The sequence below is a fragment of the Lutra lutra genome, chromosome 8, assembly GCF_902655055.1.
Source record: "Lutra lutra chromosome 8, mLutLut1.2, whole genome shotgun sequence".
NCBI classification, from domain to species: domain Eukaryota; kingdom Metazoa; phylum Chordata; class Mammalia; order Carnivora; family Mustelidae; genus Lutra; species Lutra lutra.
This window is the reverse complement of record NC_062285.1, coordinates 54179637-54201269: the sequence shown is the minus strand read 5'-3', so window position 1 is coordinate 54201269 and position 21633 is coordinate 54179637. Positions and strand designations below refer to the sequence as shown.

The 21633-nt window shown below is 37.8% G+C and overlaps 1 pseudogene; it reads left to right on the top strand.

Moving 5' to 3' along the window:
• Positions 1-5868: 5868 nt before the first annotated feature.
• Positions 5869-7168, top strand: LOC125106901 (60S ribosomal protein L6-like; annotated as a pseudogene).
• Positions 7169-21633: the final 14465 nt, after the last annotated feature.

Below are 21633 nucleotides of genomic sequence, written 5' to 3'. Positions count from 1 at the left end.
GGAAAACTGGATTTCATCCTGGGAAGAAAAACTATTTTAAGATAAGGAGTCTTTTAATGTAATTCAACATATTAAAAGATTAACAGAAAATATATATATAGTTATTAAGAGTCTTAGCAAATGGGGAATAAAAGGGAACCTTCTTAACATGAAGAAGTTAATGTCATTTACAAATAATCTAGAGCAAAATCACAGTCCATTATGAATTATGAATTCCTAAAGACTTATCTTAAGACTGGAACAATTTAGAGAATGCTGCCATCACTACTTCCCCCCCCAACACTGTACTAGGTTCCTAGCCTGAACATTGACATGAGAGCAGGAAATAAAAATTTAAATAGTTGGAAAGGAGGAATGAAAAATGTCATTGTTTGTGGATGATGGAAGACTTCGTGGTTGCTCTGAATCTCCCTCTCTGTTTTAAGTCTTGACACTGTCACTCAATGTTCCCACATCTACCTATTCTTTTATAGCTTTTTAACTACCTTACCCTGGAAGGGCCCAAACTCTATCCTTTATATTCTTTGTTGCGTATTTATAAAATCTGCTACTTGACAGTCAGTTATTATTCAGTTATTACATTAGATGGATTGAACTGATTATCTTGTATTTGTCTCCTGAGCTAGAGGTATCTAATAAACTGAGTTAGACTGGCAATCTTCAAACTGGGGTGCCCTACCTTCGAGGTACAGTTACGGATAGCTTAAAGGGAATACAACGCCAGATTCTCAATTTCCACATAGTCTTTCCTAAAAAACTCCAAACAGTCTATAATTTATAAAATAGATATATCTTAATTTCTCTATTTGGAAAAATCTAGATTGTAATGTTGGCTGTTTTTATGAGAATTAAATAGGATGGTGTGTATAGTTTCCCCACAGCGAAGTTGGGAAGTTTCTCAGCTTCCAGGAGGCAGGTTTGTGAATGAATTCTACTAATCTTAGGAACGTTCACAAGACCTTGGTCTGAAGATAAGCAGACCAAGGGGTGTGTGGAGAACAGTCTTCGTTTAGCTGGTGTGTACTACCTGCAGAAGCATCTAGATTATAAGGAGAACAATGGCTGCAAGATTGAATTCTGACTCAGAAACACATTTACAGGTAGGGATCACTGTTGTTGCTCGTCAAATTCTTAGCGTTTAGTGCTTGACAGCAGCGGTGGCTAGTGGCTGTGGTAGCCGTTTTTTCACAAGACCAGTCCTGTGGCAGGGTTGTTGTTGGTGCCCTTGGAAACTTAAACATCATCTGTTTCTCTAGCCCTTCTAGTGATTTTAGGAACCAGCTGACAGTTTGTATTAAGGTATTTTCTGCTGAAATTAGCCTTAGCTGAGGCTAGTTTGCAGTAAGTACTTTCCTAATACATAATTATTTTTATTTCTTTATTATACATGTGCATTTCATGTAGTTGTTTTATTGTGTTTAGACAACTCCTTCTTCCTTCCTTCCTTCCTTCCTTCCTTCCTTCCTTCCTTCCTTTTTAGAGAAAGAGAAAGAGAGAGGGAGAGTGTGTGCAAGTGGGGATTGATCTCACAGCCCTGAGATTATGACCTAAGCTGAAATCAAGAGTCGGATGCTCAACCAACTGAGCCACCAGGTACTTGTATTTCTTGCCAGTTAGTCTTATTATATTCTTTTCATGTACTTTCTTTTCATTGTTATTTAAAATTTGCTTCAATGATTATAAAATAGTCTAACATTTAAATTTATTTTATTCTGAGACACTTATGTTATTTCCAGGTTTTGGTTATTATAATCAGTGTATCAGTAATCTCGTTTATGCATTGAGCTTTTTTCTTCCTTTGAATCTCTTCTGAGGATCTATTTGTAGCTGAACTTGGGAGGCGGGTTCACTGCTTGGGCTGCATTGAATGGAGTATAACCCAAGGAAATGTAAAAAGCAAAGAATGTTTTATTACTGGTTCAAGCAAGGAGACAGCTAGCTCTCAAAGCACTGTTATCCTATGGGTTAGTACAGGAAGTTTCTATTCCATGTATGGGAGTGGGGCATGGAGCTCACACAGGCCTTTTTGGTTCAGTCACACGTTTAGTACATCAACATGCTAGCACATGTTTAGTACATCAACATGCTAGCACATACATTGTATGTTCAAAAATAGGAGATCTTAGTATTACAGTGAGCTAAAGGTAACTTCAGATCAGCTCAGAGGGTTTCTGTGCAGGTCCAGGATATTGTTCAAGCTGTCCTTCCGTGTGGGCCATGTGATCCACCATATCCAACGGTGCTTGAAGCGTCAGTGGCAGATAGTGATCCTTTCTGGAAACTTTCTCTGGCCCCCATCTGTGAATCACAGTGCAGGCCTTAAGATTTTGGAGCAAGACCCTGCCAGCATCTATAGGTAACTACTTTCCTTTTGGGACAACTCTTAGCCTGCTAAGGGCCTAAGTAGAGATTGAATGATACTGCAGGACTTCAAGTTATTTTGTGACCTAATGTACATGATTAGGCCTAAGTAGGCACTGAATGCACAAGTAGTTCACGTGAAGTGGCCCAAATTCCTGGGGTTCCAATTTCTGCTACATTGCCTTCTCTCTTCCAGCCTGCACCTATGGCTTCATAAGCGTTCCTTATATTCAAGTGTCAGAAGAAGAGAAGACTTGGGTCTGGTTTATAGATGGGCCACTCTGCAGATATCCAGGCACCAGCCAAAAATGAACAGCTGTGACACAATGGCCCCTTTCTGAGACATCCCTAAAGGACAGTGGTGAAGGAAATCCTCTCAGTGGGCAGAACTTTGAATAGTGTGCCTGTTTGTTCCCTTTTATTGGAATGAGAAATGTCCAGATATGCAATTATATACCAGTTTGTGAGCTGTGGCCAATAGCATGGCTGAATGGTCAGGGACTTGGAAGGAAATGATTGGATATTTAGTGAAGGTCATTTGGAGAAGAAGTATGTGTAAAGAACTTGATGAACAGGTAAAAAATGTGAAGATATTTGTGTCCCATGTGAATGCTCACTGAAGTGTGACCTCAGCAGAAGAGGTTTTTTTTTTTTTTTTTAAAGGTTTATTTATTTATTAGAGAGAGAGAGAGAGAGTGAGTGGTGGTAGGGGCAAAGGGAGAGGGAGAGAATCCTTAAGCAGACTCCCTGCTGAGTGCAGAGCTGAACACAGGGCTTGATTCCACGATCCTGAGGTCATGATATGAGCTGAAATCAAGAGTTGGATGCTTCACTGACTGAGTGTCTCAAGGCACCTTGGCAGAAGAGGGTTTTAATAATTGTGTAGTTAGGATGACTTCTGTGTATACCTGTCAGCCTCTTTCCCCAGCCACTCCAGTCATCACCCACTGGGTTCATGAACAAAGTGGCTGTGGTGGCAGGATAGAGGTTATGCATGTGTTCAGCAACATGGACTTCCACTCATTAAGGGCACTAGCTACGACCACTGCTAAAGGTCCAGGCATTCTTGACTCTATTTAGACTCAGAAGCCCAAGTCACAGTAATTCTAGGCAACCCTTCTATATTCCCCAAGGGAGCCTTCTATAACTTATGGGCATAACAGGTAAAACAAATTAAACTAGATGTGTCTATTGATAATATATTTCTAAAGCAATTGCCAGTGGCAGTGGCCCTTCCGGTTTTCTTTTCTGCTAGTATAGCTATGAATGTCCTCACCCACCATGATTTTTAGACTAATCCCAACATGAGTGTTGGAATAATCCCAAATTCCTAGCCTTTCTTGTGGAAACCACCAAAAGGGAACCTGTCTAACTGCCTTTTTTCAGTTGAAAACAATAAGTACACCACAGTATCAGCTAAATCAGGATACAAAGGGCCTTCATTGGTGATATACTGGATATCACTACGCCCACCATCTCACCTTTTAATAGCCCTGTCTGGCTAGTGTTAAAACTGGCTGCCAATGAATAGAGATTTACATTTGATTATCATAACCTAAATGCACAGGTTTTTGCCATTAAGATTTCTGATATTATACAGATGACAGATGCCATCTGAAAACCTCAGGACACCTACTTTGCTGTTCTAGATCGAGCCAACATGTTTTACTCAGTCTTTATAACTGAAGACTCACAACCTTAATTTGATTTTCATTTTGAGGGCACCCAGTGTACCTTTACTCCACTGCCCAGAGTTATCTAAATAGCCTCACCATCATCTATAATCTATTCAGACAAAATCTAAATTTACTCAGTTCTTTACTTCTCCCTCTCTATTACCAATATATTTTCTTTTTCTTTCTTTTTTTTTAAGATTTTATTTATTTATTTGACAGACGGAGATCACAAGTAGGCAGAGAAGCAGGCAGAGAGAGAGGAATAAGCAGGCTCCCTGCTGAGCAGAGAGCCCAACGAGGGGCTCGTTCCCAGGACCCTGAGACCATGAAGCAGAGGCTTAACCCACTGAGCCACCCAGGTGCCCCTAGTCTGTACTTTCTAATTAAGTTTTTCTTTTCAGCTTATCTCTGAATTCAGGCAAAGACTCTTTGGACAAAGCATTCCATGATATGAACTGAAACTACTTCCTCAAGCAATAAAGAATAACATGAGCCAACAAGATCCCATGTGATTTACCCCAAAACAACAATCAACCTGACTTTATTGCCCACCTGCACATACCCACTGACTTTGTCCCAAATTTCCCTTCTGTAAACCAAGAAGTGTTTTTAGCACTTTGGAGACAGTCTTTGAGATGTTATTCTGCTGTCTTCTGGTGTTGACCTCACTGAAATAAATTCCTTTCTTGTCTCACCGTCACTTGTCTCTCTGCCTTTGGATATCGTCGGTGGTGAGTGGCTGAACCTGGCCTGTTTGGGATCCCTAGAACCAGATGCTCCTCGGCTACATTGCAGCCCTGAAGCAGGCCTCCACAACCTGCAAATGAACGGATGTGTGTGAGTTCCAAAAAAAAAACCTATTTACATAAAATAAGAGACTGGCTTGGGAGCTGAAGTTTGCTGAACCCTACTTTGGAAAACAGGTTTATTTATTATACCCTAATGCAGTCTTCTACTTCCTCATTAGTGTTTACTGTTTTCTATTTAACAATTATTTGCTTTTATCAATATGTGAAGCTCTTTTCTTATTCCTTGTTTCATATTATTTTTACATTTCACACTTAGAGAGACCATCCATGAAGAATATTTTTCTTTTGTATGGAGGTCAGTATTCCTTTTTATCTATATATCCAAATTTCCTTGCAACATTCATTTAAGAGTTCATCTTTCCCTCAGCTTTGTTACAAATCAGATCGCTTTGTGTTTGTGAACTTTTTGAGCCCTCTGGCCTGTTCCATTTTTCTATTTCTCTATCCTTGTCCCAACCCAGACTGTTTATTTAACAATAGAGCTTAAAAGTAAATCTTGACGAGGGCCTGGGTGGCTCAGTGGGTTAAGCCTCTGCCTTCTGCTCACGTCATGATCATGTTTGGCAGGGAGCCTGCTTCCTCCTCTCTCTCTCTGCCTGCCTTTCTGCCTACTTGTGATTTCTCTCTGTCAAATAAATAAATAAAATCTTTTTTTAAAAAAAACTAAATCTTTATATAAGCTAGTCAATTCCTGCAACTTTGTTTTCCATGATCATCTTGGCTATATTTACCCTATGAAATTCCTCATTGCTATGTAACAAAATAAGACACAAACTTTGTGTCTTAAAACAACAAAATTTACCATTCTTTCCCCTCTTGCAAGATAGCATGTGAAAGAGCTGAGAAGGCGGATACTAAGGAGAAGAAACCTGAAGCCAAGATGGCTGATGCTGGTGGCAGGATGAAGAAGGGTAAACTCAAAGCTAAAACACCAATGGAAGGGAAGCCCCCCACAGCCCAAGACCTGTGTTAGCCGAGGAATTGGCAGATATTTCCCAAGGGCTACGTATTCCAGAAAGGCTATGTACAACAGGAAGTATTCAGCGGCTAAATCCAGAGTTGAAAAGAAAAAGAAGGTTCCTGCTACTGTCACAAAACCAGCTGGTGGTGAAAAGAACCGTGGTACCTGAGTGATTAAACTTCCCAAAATGCCTAAGTATTATCCTACTGAAGATGTGGTTTGAAAGCTTTTGAGCCATGGCAAAAAAACATTTCAGGCAACGCGTGAGAAAACTTCAAGCTAGCCTCATTGGTGGCACCCTTAAAAAAAATTATTTATTTGCTTGAGAGATACAGAAAGATAGAGAGCATGAGTGGGGGAAAGGGCAGAGGGAGAGAAAGGAGAAGCAGACTCCCTGCTGAGCAGGGAACCCCATTCAGGGCTTGATTCTAGAACCCTGAGATCATGATCTGAGCAGAAGGCAGATACTTAACGGACTGAGCCACAAAGGTGCCTCTCCTGTCACTATTGTGATCATCTTCACTGCACTCTACAGGGGCAAGAGGGTGGTTTTCCTGAAGCATTGGAACAGTGTGGCTTGCTACTTGTGACTGGACTTCTGACCCTCAATCGAGTTTCTATGAAGAACACACCAGAAATCTGTCATTGCCACCTCCACCAAAATTGCTATCAGTAGTGTGAAAATTCCCAAGCATCTCACTGATGCTTATTTCAAGAAGAAGCTGTGTAAACCCAGACACCAGGAAAGTGAGATCTTCAACTGGGAAGAAGAGAAATGTGAGATTAGGGAGCAGTGCAAGGTTGGTCAGAAAGCTGTGGACTTTTCTGGAAACATTGAAACTAACAAAAAACCATCAAAACCATCAAAAAACTGAAATCTTGCCATTTGCAATGATGTGGATAGAACTAGAGGGTATTACGCTAAGCAAAATAAGTCAGTCAGAGAAAGAAAATTCTCATATGATCTCTCTGATATGAGGAATTTGAGAGACAGGGTGGGAGTTCGTGAGGGCAAGGGAGGGAAAAATGAAACAAGATAGGACCAGGGAGGGAGACAAACCATAAGAGACTTTTAATCTCAGGGAAAAAAACTGAGGGCTGCTGTGGGTGAGGGGTGGATGGGAGGATAGGCTGGCTTGGTGATGGACATTGAAGAGGGTATGTGCTATGGTGAGTGCTGTGAACTGTGTAAGACTGATGATTCAAAGACCTGTACCCCGAAACAAATAATACACTCTATGTTAATTAAAAAAAAAAAAAAAGCTGTGGACTCGCAAATTTTGCCAAAACTCAAAGCTGTTTCTCAGCTCCAGGGTTACCTCCGCTCTGTGTTTTCTTCCACAAATGGAGTTTACCTTTAGAAACTGGTGTTCTACATTTCTTACAAAGAACCTCATTAAATAACTGATCTGTTAAACCAATGAAGACAACAACAAAACAACAACAAAATTTATTATCCTCCAGTTCTGTGGGTCTGAAGTCAAGGATGGCATTTTTTGAGCCCTTATTCAGACTTTCTTTTTTTTTTATTTTATTTTTTAAATTTTATTTATTTTATTTTATTTTATTTTTTTTATTATTTTTTTTATTATTCAGACTTTCAACGCTGAAATCAAGGTGTCAGCTGGCTGTGCTCTCATCTGGAGTCTGAGGTCCTCTTTGAAGCTCATCTGTGTTGTTGGCTAAATTAAGGCCTTTCTGTCCTTAGTTACAGGACTAAGAGCCCCCTTTGCCTGTTTGCAAGGAGTTGTTCTTAGTTCCTTGTGGTCACTTTCTGTTGCTTATGCGTTTCTATCTCCCCCCGCCCCCCCCTTTCACCTTACCATTTATAAAGCCTTACAATGGGTTGCAAAGAAAGGAAGCAGCCATACAGGAGGAGGCCAGCATTGGTGTAGAATACATCCATGTCTGGGGTAAGCAGCACAGGTCAGGATTTATACAAGGTGGCACTTCATCTTTAGAGCCAGTAACAGTATACTGAGTTTTCTGAGTTTCAAATCTTTCTGACTTTCTTTTTTGTCACTAGTGGAAGAAAGCTTTCTTTTTTAAGAGCTTGTGTGATTAAATCAGGCCCACCCACATAATCTCCTTATGTTAAGTTCAACTGTGCCATATAAACTTAATCATGAGTGTAATGACTCGTCATAGTTATAGGCTTCAGAGAGTAGGGCAAGTCATCTTTGGGGAATTACTTTAGAAATTCTGCCTACTGCAGTCTACCCTCTGGCTTCCAAAGATTCTCTCTTTCCCAAATGCAAAATACATTTACCTTCTCCTGTGGTTCTCTCATTCCATTTTCAGCATCAACCAAAAGTCCAAAATCACATATAAATGTTGTCAGCTCAAAGATTCCAGATCCTCTATTCCTGGTTCCCTCTTCTTTAACAATTCTTCCCTCATTTTCCCTCTCCTCTTGCATTTTACTATAAGCAACAAGGAGAAACCAGGTTGTGCCTTTAATAATTTTCTTGGAAATCTCCTTGGCTAAGTATCCAAGTTCAAAATCTGCAAATTCTGCTTTCTGTATAACTGAAGGAGACAACTCCACAAACTTTCTGCCAGTACATGAAAAGGATTTTCTTCTTCCACTTTCCAATAACATGTTCCTCACTTTTTTCTAAGCCTTTACCAGCTGCCTCCTTTGCATGCCCATTTCTAGAACAGTCTATTATTTATTTATTTATTATTTATTTATTTGCCAGAGAGAGAGAGAGAGCGTGAGCGAGCACACAGGTTGTCAGAGTGGTAGACAGAGGGAGAGGGAGAAGCAGGCTACATGGTGAGCAGAGCACCTGATGTGGGGCTCAATCCCAGGACACTGGGATCATGATTGGGCTGAAGGCAGACACTTAACCAATTGAGCCACCAGGTGCCCCTACAAGAGTCTCTTTAAGGCAATTTAGATTTTTCTATCCTGTTCCTCAAAATGTCCCCAAACTCCAACCCCTGCCCAATTCCGAAAGTAACAGTTTTAGGCATTTGTTATGGCAGCATCTTCCTTCTAGGTACCAAACTCTCTGTGTTTATTTTCTCTTGCTGGATAAGAAATTACCACAGATTTAGTGACTTATACAATACCTTTTTATCATTTCATAGTTTTTTAGGCCAGAGTTCTGGCATGTCATGATTGAATTCTCTGTTCAGGGTCTCACAAAGCCAAATTTGAGATATCAGTTGGGTTAGGCTCTCTCCTGGAAGTTGTTGGGAAGAATCCTTTTCCTTTTTTTTCAAAGATTTTACTTATTTATTTGACAGAGAGAGATCACATTTAGACGGAGAGGCAGGCAGAGAGAGAGAGAGAGAGAGAGGGAAGCAGGCTCCCTGCCGAGCAGAGAGCCCGATGCGGGACTCGATCCCAGGACCCAGAGATCATGACCTGAGCCGAAGGCAGCGGCTTAACCCACTGAGCCACCCAGGCGCCCGGAAGAATCCTTTTCTAAGCTCAGTCACATTGTTGGAGAATCCTGTTCCTTGTGTCTGTGGTTGAAAGAATCCTGTTCCTTGTGGAAGAATCCTGTTCCTTGTGTCTGTGGTTGAAAGTCCTTGTTTCCTTGCTTGTCAGCTGTAGGCTATTCACATTCTTTCTCACATGGCTCCTTCCATCTTCAAACCAGCAAAGGCTTTTAGAATATTTCTAACACTTTGTCTCTCTTACTTCCAGTTCTGACATGACCTAGAGAAAACTCTCTCTTTTTTCTCTTTTTGAGAAAGCTCTCTTTTATTTAATTTTTTAAAAGATTTTATTTATTTGATATATATAGAGAGATCACAAGTAGATAGGCAGGTAGAGAGAGAGGAGGAAGCAGGCTCCCTGCTGAGCAGAGAGCCCGATGCACAGCTTGATCCCAGGACCCTGAGATCATGACCTCAGCTGAAGGCAGAGACTTAACCCACTGAGCCACCCAGGCGCCCCTGAGAAAGCTCTCTTTTAAAGGCTCATGCAATTAGATCAGACCCACCTGGATAATCTCTCCATCTAAACATGGACTGTGTTATATAATTTAAAATAAGTGCAGGTTTGATATCTCATTAAATTCACAGTTTCTGGTGACTAGGGTAGTACATCTTTGGAGGCCATTTTATTATTTATTTATTTGACAGAGAAAGACAGTGAGAGACAGTGACAGTGAGAGAGGGAACACAAGCAGGGAGAGTGTGAGAGGGAGGAACAGGCTTCCTGCAGAGCAGGGAGCCCTATGGGGGGCTATCCCAGGACACTGGGATCACGGCAGATACTTAATGACTGCCACCCAGGTGGCACCCAATAGCCCTGGAGGCTATTTTAGAAATTCACCCTATCACAACCTTGAAATCATAGAAGCTATTAGCCAGTTTCCAAAAACGAACTGCCCACATTTTGACTAGACTTTCCTCAAATCTATAAATCAACTTGGAAAGAATTATCATCTTACAATATTGTATCTTTTAGGCTGTTTGCATGGTTTATCTCTTCCATTTGTTTATAGTAATTTTTGTATGGAAGTCTTGAACATCTTCCCTTACATGACTTTTTGAGTATTTGATTTTACTAATGGTATTATAAAGGGTATCATGTAAGCAATTCTAATTTTTTTTGTTAGCATATATAAATACAACTGATTTTTGTATGTTGTCCTTGTGCCCAGCACAATGATATATTTGTTTTTTTTTTTTTTTGATATATTTGTTTTTTGATTTTGATGACTTAGTAGCAGATTTTTGGCTATGTTTTATAAATTCTATGATGTCATCTATGAGTAATAATTTTACCAATTTTTTTGCATCATTTGAAATAATCATATGGTTTTTCACCTTTGCTCTGTTAATTAGATGCCCAACACTGGTGACTTTCTAGTATTAATACTATCTTGTATTCCTAAAATAAATTTGATTTGGTTGAACTGTGTTATTTTTATTTATTTATAGCTGGATTTAAGTTGACAATACTTTATTTAGGATTTTTTCACTTATGACCATGATAATGATTGTCTTAGAATTTATGCTAGTATCTTTTCAAGCTTTGGCTTTTAGTATTAAGGATATACTGTTTTCATATATTCTGAGCCATAGTTGAATTTGCAGTCCTACTCAGTGTAGATTAACACTGATGAAGCTTATTTACATGGTTTTCTAATATATACATCTGTTCCCTAAACTTCATTTGAAATTATTATATATTTAGGACTTGGTGCAGTACAGACTTTCTGTTGCACTCTTTTGCTCAGGATCAACAATGATGACAGAAAAAAATACCAGACTATAGTATGGTACCTAAGACAGTTTTTGGAAAAATGTTAGCAGGGTACAGAGTAAACACTCTAGATCCTTCAGCAAATAAGATGATAAACATTGATAGGGTTTGAGGGTAGAAGGAGTTCTGGGAAGAATACTTTGGAAGCTTTCCAGGGTGAGCATGGCACTGTATCAGATGAATATTGACAAGGAATCAGAGAGAGTATAATTGTCTTCAAGCTTCCAAGAAAGAAGTTTTAGAATTCTAAAAATACTGTGCTAACTGCAATAATTATATAAATAAAACAGTGTTAGCAGAGTTTGAAGTGGGTAAGGGATAATGAGATATATGGATAAACTGAATATGAAAAAATATTTAAAGAGCCCTGGACAGTAAAAATAGAAAGACTTTCAAATTTAGAAAAAGGGAAAGGGAAAAATGATAGAGGAGAAAGAAATAGTGCCATAGTCCCAGAAAGAAAGAGCAAAATAAAAAAAAGGATAACACTAAAAAATATCACTCCTTTAATTGTTTAGCTTTGTGGAGGAATCTCTGTTAATTTGTCTTGAGTTTCCAGGCTTGGAATGACCCCTCGAAATTAGTGCTTTGCATGTATAAATTAATTTGAAGAAAGCAGTGTCTTCATAATACTGGATTTTCCTATTAATTGATATGGTTTGCCCTTCATAGTTTATTTTCCATAGTTACTAGATGTTTTGAAAGTCTTTTAAAAGATGTATTACTATTTACTATTTACGTGGTTATATCACAGTTATAATCAAAAATTCTAATTGTTTTTTGCTGGTATATATAAATACAGCGATTTTTGTATATTTACCTTATATCTTGGAAATGGCTACAGTTTATTTTTAATTCTGAATTTTTTTTCCATGGATTCTTTTAGATGTTCTATGAACAGAATTATTCCACTTATAAATAATTAACTACAGTTTCATATTTTCTATCTATTCCTTTTCCCTTCGTTTCATTTCTTGCTTGATTGCCCCGGTTGAATCTCTAACACAATGATAATATAGATTACATCCATCTTCATCTCTGGAGAATGCCTGTAATATTTCAACCTTAGTATGATGCTTGCAGTTGATTAAGGCAATTCTATTTATATTTTTCTAGAAATTAAAAAAATAAATGAGTATCGCATTTTATCAAATGCTTTTTATGCATAGACTGAGAAAATCATGATTTTCTTCCTTTGCTCTGTTAATTGGATGACTAGCTTTGGTAGACAGAATGATGGATCCAGAAGGATATCCACATCCTAATTGTTTCAACTTGCGTATATTGGAAAGTGAGATTAGGGTGGCAGATGGAATTTAAATTACGAATCAGATGAATATAAAGTAGGGAGATTATCCTGAATTATTTGTCTAGGCCCAATATAATCAACAAAGGGCCTTCAAATGTGAAAGAAGAAGATAGAAAAGTCAATGTGAGTGATGTAGAATGAGAAAGACTCAAACAGCGATCGCTAACTTTGAGAATGGAAAAAGGCCACATCAAAATATGTGAGCAGACTCTTGAAATTGATTTTCCTCTTCCAAAACTTTCAGAAGGAATGCAATCCTGCCCATATCTTGATAATAGTTTGCAGAGAACCATTTTGGACTTGCTGATATATCAAAATATAAGATAATAAATTTGCGTTGTTATAAGTCACTGTTTATGGTAATTCATTATGGAGAAATTGGAAACTACTATACTGACATTGACTGATTTTCAAATATTAATCATCTTCTATTCCCATAATAAACCAAATTTGGTGATCTCTAATGCTTTGTATTTATTATTGGATTTACTTTGGTAATTTATTATTTATAACTTTTGCTCTTATGATCATAATAATGATTTTATAATTTTTCTTTCTCATAATACCTTTTTCAGGCTTTGGCATCAAGGATATATTGGCATCATAAATTTAGATTAAAGATCTTTCATAGATTTTTAAACATTTGGAAAGAATTTGGATAAGATTGATGTTTTTTTCTCTAAATCTTAGGTAGAAGGTCCTGGTGATGCCACCTGGGGCTGCAGTTTACTTATTGGGAAGATGCAGTATTATGAATTCAGTTTATTTAATACATATATGGCAATTTAAATTCATTGTTTCTTCTAGACAGGACTTTCACTGTCTACTCCCAGAGTAGTTTCAGCAACAATATCCTTAAAATGATTCCCAGAGACCTTCTACTTTAATAGGAAGGATTTGTGACACATATCATGAAATGCTTAGAAAACCTATTGATCTAGCTGAAAGATACCATGAGATACAGGTATCTGAGATCTTAGCAAAGCAACCTTTAAAATCTCATCTCTATTTATACTTTATGATGTGCAGCTAAAAGAAATACTGATGACACTTTTTGACATTTTTCCTGGAAATCTCCTTAACTAGATTAAACACTTCATTAGGTACATTTCTATATTATATATTACATCAGGCAAGGGATTTCCCAATTTTTATGCCACTATACAACAAAGTTTCCCTGTGTTCCAGGTTTTTTTTTAATTACTGAGAAAACTTCATTGAAAAATATTTAATACAAACAAGAGTATAATAATTACTAAGCATCGTTGGAAGATACAATTCAGAAGAGAATCCTGTTTGAGCACAAAAAAATACTAATTATTTCCCACATAACTTTAAGAGAAAGCAAAATAGTGCAAATAAAACCACCCACATTATCTACATTGTCATCATAACACATCTGTACTATAACTGAGCAAGCCAGTTTAATTTATGGAACTAATCTGACGGTACTTTTAAAGTTTGGCAATATTTAATTATTAAACAATTGAATTCATTTATGAAAGCAAATACTAAGAAATGCTATGCATCACTAGTTATCTGCTAAGAATTTGAGGTTTTGAAAAAATGCCATTGATGGTCAAATTCCTTTTTTCATGAACAAGTCACTGGTTTCTCAGTTAGCTTTTCAGGTGGAGTCTCTAGATTCTGAAATTTTGTGACAAATAGGAAAGATGTGTGTTGAAAATTACCACATTTCCTCAGCCAGATCCAACAGTTCATTAGGTATATTTCTTTACCACTAATTACTTTAGTGTGTATTTCCCCTAAAAGTTTTCTTACAAACCCAGAATATAGTTTCTCATTTTAGTAACTTCAACATTGATGCAATACTTTTGTGTCCTCTAAAACCTGTACCCAATATCGGCCAGTATTTGACCCAGAAAGATCCCTTATAAAATTTTATTACTCTAATACATGATCATATATTTCATTTAAATACTTGGCATCTTAGTCTTCTTTATTTGGGAACATTGTTTCTGACTTAAAAAAATCTTTTATGACATTGATAAATTTAAGAATACATTCCTCTTCCCATTTTTGAAAGTGGCAAGAATTTCCTCATTTGGGTTTTTTTTTTAAAGATCTTATTTATTTATTTGACAGAGAGAGACACAGAAAGAGAGAAAACACGAGCAGAGGGAGTAGGAAAGGGAGAAGCAGCCTTCCTGCAGAGTGGGGAGCCTGATATGGGACTCGATCGAAGGACTCTAGGATCATGACCTGAGCCCAAGGCAGACACTTCATGACTGAGGCACCCAGGCACCCCATTGGGTTTAAAAAAATTTTTCCTCATAATTAGATCCAGGTTATGCATTTGCTACTTAAGTACTTCATAGGGGACATTTTGTCCTATGAAGGAAAAGTGATGAATTCTTTTTTTAAATTAACATATAATGTATTATTTGTTTCAGGGGTACAGGTTTGTGAATCATCAGTCTTACACAATTCACAACACTCACCATAGCACATACCCTTCCCAATGTCCATCATCCAGCCACCCTATCCCTACCTCCACTCCAGCAGCCCTCAGTTTGTTTCCTGAGATTAAAAGTCTTTTATGGTTTGTCTCCCTCCTTGGTTCCATCTTGTTTCTAAATGATGAATTATTTTATTTCTTTTCAGTGCTCCAGAATTCATTGTTTATGCACCACACCCAGTGCTCCATGCAATACGTGCCCTCCATAATACCCACCACCAGGCTCACCCAACCCTCCGCTCCAAACCCTCAGTTTGTTTCTCAGAGTCCACAGTCTCTCATGGTTTGTCTCGCCCTCCAATTTCCCTCAACTCACTTCTCCTCTCCATCTCCCAATGTCCTTGGTTTTATTCCTTATGCTCCACAAGTAAGTGTAACCATATGATGATTGACTCTCTCTGCTTGACTTATTTCACTCAGCATGATCTCTTACAGTCCCGTCCATGTTGATACAAAAGTTGGGTATATGATGAATTCTGAAGAGGCTAATTCATGTGGATTTCAAGTCTATTGTCTATACTTACAATGAAATTATTGTAGACTTGAGGCTTGATGCAGTACAGACTTCCTGTTGAAAGATGTATTTTTGAGGTTTTGATGCAAATTAATATCTCCCTAGAGTCTGTTTTCATCAAAGGGCTCTAAGTCTTTTTTTTTTGGACAATGGTGCAAAATAGATGAATAGTAATGGCAGATAAAAGTGATACAATGTCCAAGAAACCTGAGCAGGTTTTTCAACAAATAGTTGCCAATGTGCAAAATCAACATCCAGCAAATGTGATGATCCAAGCCCGAGAAGGTAAATGTCAGGGTGGATGGTGGTGAGCAGGAAGAAAGAGACTTGGTTGAATTTGGTCTGCTTTGCACCATATTCAGATGATACCACTTTGAGGAAGAAAACTGGAACTATGAGTGTTGTCAGATGTCAAGAAGGGTAATGGGATGATCAAAGATTGAAGGAATAAGTGTGAGGGTCAAGGGAGGAGAGGAGGAAGAAAAAGTAGCTCCTTTAAGTATTCCAGAGTGCACCTGACATTGTATTCAGAAAGGTGTTTTGCTAGGATGTCAGTGAGGACATTCTCTAAGTGTCATTGTTTTCAGATTTCTAGGAAGGAGATTTTGGATGCCTGAGAATGATGAACAGTCTTTGACATTTAAGTAAAACAATGGCCATTTGTTAGCAAATACTGGATGTGGTCAAGGGATAATGGGAGCTATCATTTAACTGAGTATGACAAAAACATCTGGACTAGATCTAGACTAGTGTAGAGAGAGATGGGAAGATCTTCAAAAAATGAAAAGAATGCAGAATACAATAAAAGAAGAAGTAACAATGCAGTATTCCTCAAAAGACAGAAATAGAAATAAAGCAATAAATTTGGAGACTATCCTTCTGAATGTTTAGGTTCATAGGAGAACATTTTGTGGTTTGCCCTGGGTTTTCTAGCAGGGAGGAGTCATTCACACTTAATGGGCAGACGATGGGCAATGTTAGAAACTGATATAAACTGTGAGTAGGATGAGCCTAGATTGGGAAATTAAGAACTGGTAAAATATTCAGAAGTTCCTTTTGTTGATTATGAAAAGCCAATGGTGGGGAGAATGTGTGTTTAAGAGAAATCTTTCTGACAGCATAATAACTAACAAGGACACCTGGAAGTTCTGGAAAGAACTTCCCTGGGTTTTCACTGCAGGAAATACTATGAGATATTAAGTAAGGTACAGCTGAGTGATGGATATGCTTCACTTGTGTGTGTGGAAGTCGTATCTTCCTCTGTGGGTGCATGTTGCTTTTTGTGCAACTCTGTATACCCAGATTTCTTTGATTATAGAGATTTGAGACAATTAAGTACCTTTGTAAGCTAAACACAATTGGAACTCACTTTCACTTAATTTTTTTAATGGGATTCCTGACTGCGTAAGTCTTCTTTGTCTATTTTTTATCATAACTTATACACATAGCCTGAGGTTTTAATTTCCAAGAAGTCATTCACATCCACTTGTCTTTATTTTTCATAGTATACTCCCTCCCTGATCCTTAAGAAAAGTTCTCTCCCTTTGTTTTATGCTTTCATATGAATTTCTATTGTACTAATTTATACATTCCTAATTCATTTCTCAGAAGCTTATTAAATGCTTGACACTCTTCTAAGTTCCATGGAGTAGTGTTGAACAACTTAACTTTTGTTCCCTTAGATCTTATTTATTGAGGGGAGGCAGAAAACCGACAAACAAAGAACAAAGACACAAAAAGCCAAGAAAATATCAAGTAGTGATAACTATTATGATGGGAATAAAGTCAAGTTATGTGACTGTGACTGAGGGGTACTTTGGTTTGGAAGCCATCAGAGACTCTCCTGAAGAGGTGATGTTGAGGTTGAGACTGAAAGGCAATGACGTATGACAGTAGTTACATGTACTGGACACATAGAAACCGGCTGCATCTCTATTTGGTGTTTGGTACACTTTCAGGATTCTATTGCTGGAGAGTCACTGTGTACTCTTGTGTGTGCCTCAGCTCCCTGAAGGCAGAACGGGTCAAGATGTTCCCTTTGGCGCTAGCTCCCAATCCTACTGGAACTCCCATTGCCCTAGGACGTCTCTTCAACCCTCATCAATCTGTGTCTTGTTAACTCTTGTTTTGTGGAGACTCAGTTGTGTGTCCTTGTCCATGGCAGCCCAGGATGGCTGCAGAGGCTTCTACCTCTGAGCAGTGTACAGTGGGAGAGAGGAGTCTGGTTTTGGATTGAGTCCTTGATGTTTTACTCTAGAACCTGTCTTCAGGTGAAACTGCTTTTCTGGTTTGGTCTCAGAGCTAGTCTCCCTTTCAAATATGCTCCAGAGTGTGCAGTGGGGACCAGGGCCAACCTCATGATCATTGGAAAAATCAGGGATTAGAGAGCTCTGATCTCTGTGCAGGAGCAATAATGTGTTGGTGATTTAAGATGACCCCATTACATGTTTCTCAAGTTGTTTAATATAAAAACTATAATAAATATGAAAGCAATCCTTGAATAAAACATCTAAAAATTGTGAATAAAATAAACATATGTGTTATATTGGAAAACTTGTGATTTTAAGAAGGATGAAAATGGTAATATTACTCATCTGGTATAAGCCTTAAGTGATAAGAACTGAATACAGAGAGGTTAACAGATGTTATTGGACAAAACCTGAGAGTGAAAGCTAAAATGGAGAACAAATAGATCAGTATGCTCAAGTGCGCTATAATTAGGAAATGCAAATTAGCAAGACAAATATTGCTTCTGACATATCAGATACACAGAGTTAAATCTGGATAACAGTTAGTGCTGTGAGAGAGGGTAGGAAAAACATGCTCCTATATTCTGTCAATATTAGTTTTTAATATTGGGAAATATTATATAAATAATAAATAAATATAAATATAATATAAATAAATAGAAATAATATAAGATATAAATGTATTTATATATAAAATAAAAACAAATATATAGTATCTGGGAAAATAATTTAAATATATCTATAAATATATATCTATATATCTATAGATATATAAAAATATATATAAATAAATAAACAATTTAAATTGTACATATGATTTTATTAAAAAACCCCCTGGAGACCTATAGCAACTTTTGTATGTATGGACACAGTCCAAAGGATATGAATGGCTTCATGACTAGTAGCACCAAAACACTAGAAATGATCTGGATTCCCACCAACAGGGAGAGTAAATGATGATATAGGAAAGCCAGTGAGAAGGATGCTGTAGATGTGCAGTGACTGACCTGGGTTTCTAGGAAGTAGAGTTGAATGTACAACAAAGAGAGAATGGTCTGGAATAAAATGCCATTTTTAAAAACCACTTTGTAAGACACAAGCAAATACAGACATATGTTTGTAGAGACACACGTTGTAGAGACACACATTTGCACATGGACAAACTCATTTAACATGTGCTTTTTGGTGGTGGGAACAGTGATAGAATGGAATGCTAGGCATGGAGAAGCATGTGATCACATACACATTTAAATGTTTAGGAGATGTGTCATTACCAAAGTAATAATGGCAGTTATCTTACTGTATTGGAAGATATGATGAGTTTTACTTCTACTTCTTACACATACTTCTATTTTAATTTTTATAATGAAAATTATGAAAATACTAAGTTTTGGGGAAGGGGAGTTTCTGTTTCTTTTTCTTCGGAATATGTTTTGTTTTGATTTTTTTTTTTTGAGTATTAACTCTCCACCATAATTTGAAGTAGGTGCCTAATGGCAGAAGTGAAGTTACCTAGGACCAGGACATCCCCTTTTCTCAGAGTGCAGAGCACCTTCTCAGTGATTTCCGCTGCATTTTCTGATCTACTTGATGAGAACCCCCAGCATGTCTTGGCAAGCAGAGAGGCTTTTGTGCTTCAGATACTCACTCAAAAGAAGGAAGAGCTCTCTGGGTTGTTCTTTCACTCATTATTGTAAGTTTGTACCTTTAAACAACATCTGTCCTGTCACTCCCCACCCCATCCAAGGTAATAACAGTTCTAACATCTGTTTTTATGAGTTTGGTTTTTTTAGAATCCGTGTGTAAGTGATACCTTGCAACAGTTGTGTTTCTCTGACTTATCTCACTTAGCATAATGTGCTCAGGGTCTATCCTTGTAGGCAGTGGGAGCTGTCCTTCTTCCTCATGTCTAAATTATATATTATGTATATACATACAGGTATAGGTACATATGTATACACACACACACACACACACACACACACACACACACACACACACACCTCTTTCTTATCCATTTACCCACTGATGGACATGTGGTTGTTTCCATTATCTTAGTTATTTGAATAATGCTGCAATAAACATGGGAGGGCAGATGTATCTTCAAAATCAAGTTTTCATTTCCTTTGGGTATATTCTGAGAAGGTGGATTGCTGGTACACATAGTAGATCAATTTGTCACTTTTTGTGGAACTTTCATATTTTTTCCATAGTGGGTGCACCAGTTTACATTCCTACCAGCAGTATACTGTGATTTTCTTTTCTGCACAAGCTTGCCAACACTTTTTATCTTTTGTTTTGTTGATGACAGTCATTTTAAAAGGTGTGAGGGTGATATCTCAGTGTGATTTTGACTTGGATTGCCCTGATGATTTGTAAGCCCTAGAGATCTAATGCACAATATAGTGATAGGCACAATATAGACAATAATATTTTGTGTTAATCCTCAAACTTGCTAGGAGAGTAGAACTTAATTATTCCAACCTATAAAAAGAAATGATCATTATGTAACATGATAGAGGTGGTACTTAATGCTCCAATGGCAATCATACAAATCTATCAAATTAATGTGTAGTGTACTTTAAATTTACATAGTGTTAAATATCAAGTATATTTAAATTAAAAGAGGAAGTAGTTGTTGAATGATGTTCCATAGGACAGAGATTCTTCCATTGAGGGTATGTTACTAAAAGGCATTCTCTGTAGGAACAGAAACAACTGTTTAAGTGTTAGAGCCATTTAACTGTAAAGGAACATTTAGATGGTGGTGATTTCTCATCATTTCCAAGTCTTCCAAGACACGTCCAGTACCTTTCATTGGAGACCTGGATGGTTCCCACACTTGGTTGTGATGTGAATCTGGAGTTAATATCATTGTCACATTTACTTAGCTGGGGTGTGTGACAAATAAGGGCAAGTAGTTTGACAAGCTGTGGTGCAGTGTTGGGCCCTACTCAGCACCTAAAGACAGACGTGAAGGAATAAGGGACTTCCACCTACTTTTTCCTTTCCTGGGAACACACTTTCCTGAGATGTAGCAGGATTGGTTCCTCAGCATCTTCAAGGCTTTGTTCTGATATACGTTTCCCATACTACTTTTTTTGAATACCTTATCTAAGATTGTAACCTTACTTTCTGTCTGCAGTGATACTCTCCTTTCTTTCTTGTATTATTATTTATTAGGCCTCATCATTTTACAAACTACACACTATTTCCCTTCACCGTATTCCCTTCTCTCTATCCCTTTCTTCCTTTCTGTTTACTTTCAGTGGGTGAATTCCCATAATTGTATGTGTCATATAGCATTTTTATGTGTTTTATTCATTGCCATTTCTCTAAAGTATAGCAGTCAATAAATATTTATTGCATGAATGTATTGATTCAATACCTGTCTTAATTAACAAATGTTTGTTTCATTTTCTATCTTCTTTCTCTTTGTGAATTTTTCCACAAGAAGTGATTAAATTCGTAGAGAGCCTATCAGTGTGGGCTCACTGTGTATGAATGTCAGATGACACTACCTACATGTACATGAGGGAGGCCATTGCTGGAGGAAGGTACAGCCTGACCTAGGTAGATAGTTCTGAAAGCAGCTGCCATTCCCTGATGATTCTGCTTTCGGGAAACCTAGGGCTAAGAAAGGTGTAGGTGTCCAACATCTAATGTGTATGAAAGGAGCATTGCAGGTTTCAGCAATCCTGCAAGGCTTGGTATCTGACTCCTCCTGCTTGTCAGCAGAGGAGGTAATCACGGTGCCATTCTATCATACAAGGTGAGAGGAAGCCTGGAAACAAAGTTGTTTTCTGGCAGATGTTCAAATGAGAAACTCTTGACCTGGAACCTGTGTCAGAATCAAGGGACTGAAGTTGTGATCTTTCCAAAGGGACTTTGGCTGTGCTGTTGACTCTCCAGTGGTTTCTCTGAATACCAACATTTCTTAAAATTAACTGGCCCAGATTCTGATCTGGTAACTCCTGATTGGTGCCCTTTGCCTATATAATGTCAGGATGTGGCCTGCTGGAGTCAGAGTCCTACATCCTCCTGA